The 7,082-nt window shown below is 43.7% G+C and overlaps 1 long non-coding RNA gene and 1 other non-coding gene across 3 annotated transcripts in view; both read right to left on the bottom strand.

Moving 5' to 3' along the window:
- Positions 1-6,817, bottom strand: part of LOC110396334 — a 15,548-nt gene extending 8,731 nt beyond the window's left edge. The window contains exons 1-2 of one of the 2 annotated variants that reach the window (XR_002436932.1): positions 4,648-6,815; positions 4,199-4,311 (exon numbers count right to left, since the gene is read on the bottom strand). This is a non-coding gene — a long non-coding RNA (uncharacterized LOC110396334). Of the gene's footprint in view, positions 1-2,693; positions 4,312-4,647 lie in introns of those variants that run through there. The other variant, XR_002436931.1, reaches the window with a different exon arrangement.
- TRNAL-UAA lies at positions 4,645-4,727 on the bottom strand. Its single transcript has one exon. It is a non-coding gene; the product is annotated as a tRNA-Leu (tRNA).

Here is a 7,082-nt window from a genome sequence, read left to right as displayed (position 1 = left end):
AGGTAGGTACAACAATAATAATTAAAAAAAAAAAAAAGAATCCAGTTGCTTTCAGTATCTCTTCTTTACTGATGTGTCAAGTGTCTTTTGGGGCAGGTCATCAACATGAATGCAGTACAACAGGTTGGGCATGTCCTTCCAGCTATAGAACACCACAGAATTTGTTAACTGGCAAAGATATCTTGCACTGTTACAGTGTTATCAAAATACACATTGTGAAAGCCATGGCTATTAAATTAGCTGACAAAAAATTAAACGTACATTTCATCAATAAATCAGCTATTCTCATAGCAAAGCAACCTACAAAACCATAAAAAAAAAACCAAAATACTATGATAAAAGAAGTCACAGTGCTTAAGTACAACAATTATTTGTGTTCTGAATATAGTGAAAAAGAAAATATCACGGGATGAAGGTGAGAGCTATCAGCAGTACCACCTTCCCTCAACTCAGTGGGCAGACATAGCTTGTTAACACTACAGCTGTGACACCACTTTAAAGAACTCAGACCAAACTACCGTAACTTAACTATGCAGATGACAAAGCTGAATAATGACACCAGAAAGGTCTTTTGATGAGTAATGTTCCAACAGGCATCTGGTTTTCAATAGGCTAAATGCAGACTCAAGTACTCACTTCTTATAGCAAGAGAACTGTACATATTTGTCAACAAAACAATGCACTTGTCTTGATGCAAAGAAAATTGTGTGAAGAATAGCTTCCAGTACCTAAAACTAAGCACCTGCTAAGATCTTTGCAGGGTTTTGTTTTGCTTTTTTCATTCAGGAGAGCTCTCAGTAAAATGCACATGGCAGGAAACCCATACATCCAGTGTGTGTCTTAGCACCTGTGGTGCCACATGTAGCTCCTTCACTTTACCTTGGGGTGTTTAGGAACAGAAATCTAAGCACTAAGAAAATACATGATCATGTGAAGTTTACAAGCAGACAGATCAAGGACCTGTAAGTTTGAGATAAGCTTCAGCATAAGAAAATGCTTTTACACAAGAAAATACTTGTCTTTTTTTTTTAGCATGTAAGAAAACCCTTTTGTTTTTAAACATAAGGGTGGTCAAATACTAGCGCAGGTTGTCCAGAAAATCTCAATTCTTGGAGACATTCAAAACACAACTGGGCATGACCTTGGCCAACCTACATGAACTGACCCTGCTCAGAGCTGGGAGCTGGACTAGAGGAGCTCTGGGGTGGCCTCCCAGCCCCTGCCATCCTGTGAAGAACAAAACCAGCTAACTGATCTCTACTGCCTCTGCTAAGGAGCCCCAAACACAAGAAAGTATCTCATTTTAAGAACTTCCCTGTGAAGAAAAGAGGAATTGCAGGCAATCTCAGCAATTAATTTTAGATCCAAGCAATGGGAAACTGACAATAGAAGACTAGAGGAAACAGTGAGAAGGTATAGCACAGCCAGGGCAGGGGAGAGACAGCATCTCTGCCTCTTTCAGCAGCAGCTAGCTGCTAGACCAGCTGATCTGCTTCTTGATGCGCTCATAAAAAGCTAACAGTGGGGGCGTGACAGAAAATAGCAACAGATATAAAACAGGACACATGAAACACATGCATGGCAATCATTAAATGTGGATTTAGCCAGAAAACAGAACTCACTAATGCAAACTATACTTCCCACCAGTGACACCACTCCTATGCAAGTTTGCAATGAACAATAGCAAGAGATAGGTGCTAGAAACCCATCGAATCACACATTCAGGGAGTATTCTCCAGCCAAAAACTGCATGAACTACTTTAGCCAACACACAGAAAAAAGATGAGGCAGATGAGGTCTGAAGGAAAGCTGAGCCTGAAGCACGTCCAACCCAGAAAAAGGGTCATGGTCAAGCAGACAGTGAAGGAGAAACAATCAAGGAAAATGAAGAAAACTGGAAAGTGTATTCCCTTCCTAAAATCATTAGAGAAATGAAGGCATTTTTCTAATCGCACACATGAGATCACCTCCACTACCACATGTACATTTTCTGTGATCTTCCGACAAAAGCTCCTCCCTGACAGAGTAGAAGAATCAGATTATTTTAATCTAATTTAAGGCACGACAGTATGCTTTATACAGTGTTATACAGCAGACCAAGAACTTCTTAGCTTTTTTATATCCTCTGCCTCAACTTGAGGTACTGGTCACTAGGAATGACAGAAAACTGTTTAACTAAAGTAGCAAAGGATACGCTCCTAAATGTAACTGAAGAAAGTGATAGCTGCTTAACATTTTTAAAATGGGACAAACTATACCAAAACAATCTCAATACTTTTTCACCAGCAGGTTGCCTTCTTACTGATTTGGTCTCCTGTTTATGAAGTGAGAGATAATTTTCACTTAAAGTATGGTTTGCTGTTTCCCTATAGAACTCCCACTTTGTTCAGCACACGTCATGTTGGGCTTGCTGGTTAACCAGTTCTTCCATACTTCACAAGATTTTAAGAGGTCAAAGTGTGGCTACAAGCCTTATTTACTTCATGTTATTTTCCGAATTAACTGATATTCCGTTCATGGGCTTTTCTAACATAACTGGATTACTGAAATGTCTTAACTCTCTTCACAAAAAAAATGAACGAACTTCAGAGCAAACCATTTTGTAGATGGTTAATTACTGTTCTCTCTACTTTACACAGTGAAAAATTGAGGTATGGGAAAATCAATGTCAAATAACTCCAGCAACTTGACTGTTCATTCAGAGACACATAACACGCATTTTTTCAGAGAATGCTTAAAATACAGGTGACTGTTGGTTTCACCTGTGCTCATGAAAGTTCTGCATTTCTACAAATCAAGACTGAGGCTCTCAAGATGCATACCATGACATGAGGAACATGAAAATGAGTGACTGCTTGTGAAAAATCTGTTTTAACCTACTGGCTCCTAATCTGACAGCAAATATGCAGTGGCCAAATACCTAGTTCTGCAGAGTAGCACTCAACTGTCTTCATAAGAAGCTCTTTTCTTATTCCAGTTTCTAGCATTAGCTACTACACATTTTCCAGTTTCTTCATAAAATTATGTAAGGATCCTATAGATTATGACCTTTATAGAAAGGCAACTCTTTCACAGAATGGAATCCAATGGAAAGCAATACCATTTTAACTAAAGGCCAGAGTACATAAGACTGTCAAATTGCAAAGGCAGCAACCAATATGTCATGAAATTTTAGTTTAGGAAACTAATGAAGAACAAAGAAAGAGAACTACTTGCTTGATAAAATAAAAACCTTAAATGAAAATCATGGTCAGCTCCAGAGCTGAAGGGCATATTCACATTACACCATTCTGTCACTTCACTTAAAATACAGACTAATAAATGACCAGATTATCCTTGTCTTCATGGAGAAATGAAGGATGGGGTTGGGCTATGTTTGTTGCCAGCAGATTTTAATGGATATTTCATGAGAGAAGGAAAGGCTGAAGAATCCCAGATTGGCATGTGCTCCAGCAAGTTGTGACAGAAAGCAGGGAACACAGCTTCACCACAGGATCAAGTGAAGCTCCCTGAAAAAGAAATCTCTTACAGGAAGGACCGGGCCTGTAGCAGAATTTGCAACCTGGAACTTTGGGTCTTCTATATCTCTTTAACATGAAGACTGTTGTTGTTTTTTTGTTTTTGTTTTTTTTTTTTTGTCAGTGACTAGTGCTCTTGTAAAAAATAAAAATACTGATTACTTTTACTTTTCATTTTTCTTTCTTAGAATGCTGAATAGTGGCCACTAACCCATGCTGAAGCTGACATAGTTGGGACTTTTCATCACGACCAGTGCTGCATCTGCAGCATTTACATGAGCATTTCTTGTTTGCACAAACATGCCTGTACATAGGTGCATAGGCAGAATTACTCTATTTGTATGCAAAGATGTGGGTTTTCAAGGGCAGCCATCTTCCATCACATTACAAGTAAAATGTGCATTCAAATACAGGCCCATTTTTACTAATTTGTTCCTGAATGAGAAATAGGAATGAAGGTTTACTTAATAAAACATTTGAACCCAGGAGTACTGCTTTTTAATGAACAGTTCTAGAAGGCGCTGTTTTGCATTTACAATTTAATTCCGGGAACAGTTAAATAGTCAAAAAAGATAGTGTGTCAGTCTTGGTATCGTGCAATACATTGGGACTGAAAGTTCAGAACTATTTTTTCAGCCGCAATTACAGCGAGCAGGGTGGCTGCGGACACCGGTATTTACCTGCATTAATTTGACAGGGGCACTCTGACAAACGCTCATATTTCACAGTGCGTCCATCCACGCTTCGTTTGTGCCTCCCACCCTTCCAAACCCCGGAATGCAGAGATACTTTCCTGTCAAAACAAAGCACCGTGCCGAAAGCTTAAAAAAAAAAAAAAAAAAAAAAAAAAAAAAAAAAAAAAAAAAACTCTACAAAATTAAGCTGCGAGACCAGCTTTAAGCTGAAGTTACGGAGTTTAAAAAACAAACAACAACAACAAAAAAAAAAAACCCGCCCCTACAGCGCGTTCAGCTCGCCCGGCCTCAGCGCCGCTCCCGCAGGCCCAAGCCGGCGCCGAGTGCCCGGCACAGCCCGCCGCTCGCTGCCCGCGGCAGGGACACGCTTCCGCCTCGGCCCGCGCCTTCCCCGGCAAATTCACGGCGCTCCAGAAAAAAAAACCGCCATTTACCAGGAGTGGGGTTCGAACCCACGCGGACATACGTCCATTGGATCTTAAGTCCAACGCCTTAACCACTCGGCCATCCTGGTGCACATACAGGAACCGCCCGCAGACGTTCCTACATACAGGGCCGCGCTCCCGCTCGGTCCCGCACCCCGGTGACCCTCAGGCCGCCGCCGAGCTCCCCCCGCCGCGTCCTCCCGCCTTCATTTCCAGCGCCGGAGGGCGCGGAGCGCGCAGCTTGGCGCGCGCGGGCGGCCCCGTTCGGCTGCTTCGGGAGAGGCGCGCAGGCCGCAACCGGCGGGAGGCCGAGGAGGGCCCGTCCCCGCCTCGGGCCTTCGCCCCGCGCCCGGCCAGGACCGGGCGACCGCCCCACTCCTCCGCAGTGCCTTTGGCGGGCGCCGTGGCCTGAGCGGAAGGGGGAAGCGGGGAGGCCGCGATGCGGGAGAGTTTAGAGGCGAGGGGCGGAGGCGGGGCCGTGCCTGAGCGGAGAGCGCAGGGCCACCGGCGCTCAACACGGGCCCGGATTGCGCCGCACCGCCGTCGGGGCACGGGGAAGGCGGCCAGGCGGCTGCCAGGTGCTGCGCAGGCAGGGGGAGCCGGCGGGGCGCGGAGCGGAGCCGGCCAGCAGCCGGGCCGCCCCCAGCGGCACCGCCCCGCCCGTGTTTTTTTCTTTTCCTAGACGGCGCTGCCTGTTGAATGCCAGCTGGCAGGTGCTCCGGGGAAAAGTCGGTGCTGCGTAGCGATATGGTATTCCTACCCAGGTGTTTGCTGGGCTAGTGGCTGGACTGGGATCTGCCCCTCTTCCCAGCTTTGGAAGGGTTGGAAATATGCCCTGTATCCATCCTTCCCCAGTCTCCTGCTCTTGCCTTGCTTGCTTTTCCTCTGGGAAATGGACATCCTCAATGCCACCAAACTTGGTCACGTTTGAGTCAGCCCTCAGGGGTATGGGACATTCATGGAGAGCAGATGTAAAACACACGCCCTCTTTATCCTTAATTTTATAATTCATGCACTGATGTCCATTGATGAAAGAACAACTTGACTGGCATTTACCATGCTGTATTACTTGCCAGTGGTGTTCCACATTCAGTGTGGTGGTGTGTCTCAGCAAATGCCTTCAAGAAACGTCATCTAGGTTATTTTCTTTCCTACTCAAATTCCTACACAAATTATTTCTGAGAGACAAAGTAAAATGTTAGTTTTTCCTGTGAAAGCTTTGTGCATGCTCTTCTTCCTTGGTCGAGAGGAAGAGGATCCTGATTCTCTTGATGTGTCAGGCTGTGCTTTGATGGCCACTAACGCTAACACACACCTAGAAGCATCCTCTGTCAGAAGCGATTCTGCTTTGCAGATCAGATGCTCTTCAGAAAGCAGCTGCACTGAAAACGATGACTTCTGGGCCAGGCCAAGGTCATTTCTCAGCCTCTTGTCAAGGCATATGGCATCCTTGAGGTAACTGAAAAGTGGAGGGATGCACTGGTGAAGGAAAGTTTCTACAAAGAGAACAAACATGAGGCCACAGTGTACCCTGTTTCACTTAAGAGAGTCTTAAGTCAGAGCCAAGAAAAGCTTTTTAACAGCAACAAAAATTATGATTGGGAATGCATTACCCAATAAGGTTGTAGGATCCTGATCATTAGGAATTTGCAGGAAGCAGCATCTGGATAAATTTGTAGGGTGGTCCTGGCATGGAGGTCTTGCCATGGTATTGACCAAGGGGCAAAAAAACCCAACACCCTCATAAGGTAGGCACTGTATGATAAGGTATGACAGCGGAACAGTATCTGTCCACTGACTGTTAGAGGCTTCAACTCAGCTATTAGGAAAACACTATATGTTATGATATAAATTTGGAAGAAGATACACCTGTTACTGTATTGTTACATATCAGAGAAAGAAATACAATGGCTTCATGTGAAAAATCACATTACTTCTGAAATAGATTAACTGTAATCACCACATACAGTATCTATTAAAAGACAGTTTCCTGCTTTAATCACATGTGGTATTGTTGTAGAGACACAACCACAACCATGTGTAGCTCTTTTTCAGATCTATTTCAAACATCTGCCATGGCTCAGAACTCTTAGAGAACCTATTTTGTTTTCAAGAAACTAGAAAATACTGCTAAAGGCGTGCTTTCAACAGTTCTTGATGAAAGTTGGCCTCCATGGATTACAAAAACAGCAGATACTCAGTTCACCCCCAGGTTTTCTCCTCTTAAAAAAAAATAAAATAAAAAGAGATAGAGATACCTGTATCTTAAACTAAGTGCTAATACATTTACTTCCAGAAGGTTCTCCCAAGACGCTTGCCAGAGGGGTGCCTGCCCAAGTACACAAGTGCATCGATATACTTTCCCATTGGGGTAACAGGCTTCTCCATTTCTCTAAAATTAAACTTGTGTTTCAAAATAAGACTAAAAATAAATAAAATTTTAA

Source organism: Numida meleagris, chromosome 3, assembly GCF_002078875.1.
Source record: "Numida meleagris isolate 19003 breed g44 Domestic line chromosome 3, NumMel1.0, whole genome shotgun sequence".
Classification (NCBI taxonomy): domain Eukaryota; kingdom Metazoa; phylum Chordata; class Aves; order Galliformes; family Numididae; genus Numida; species Numida meleagris.
Note: the sequence above shows the minus strand (reverse complement) of the source record. Positions and strands in the feature narration are given on the sequence as shown.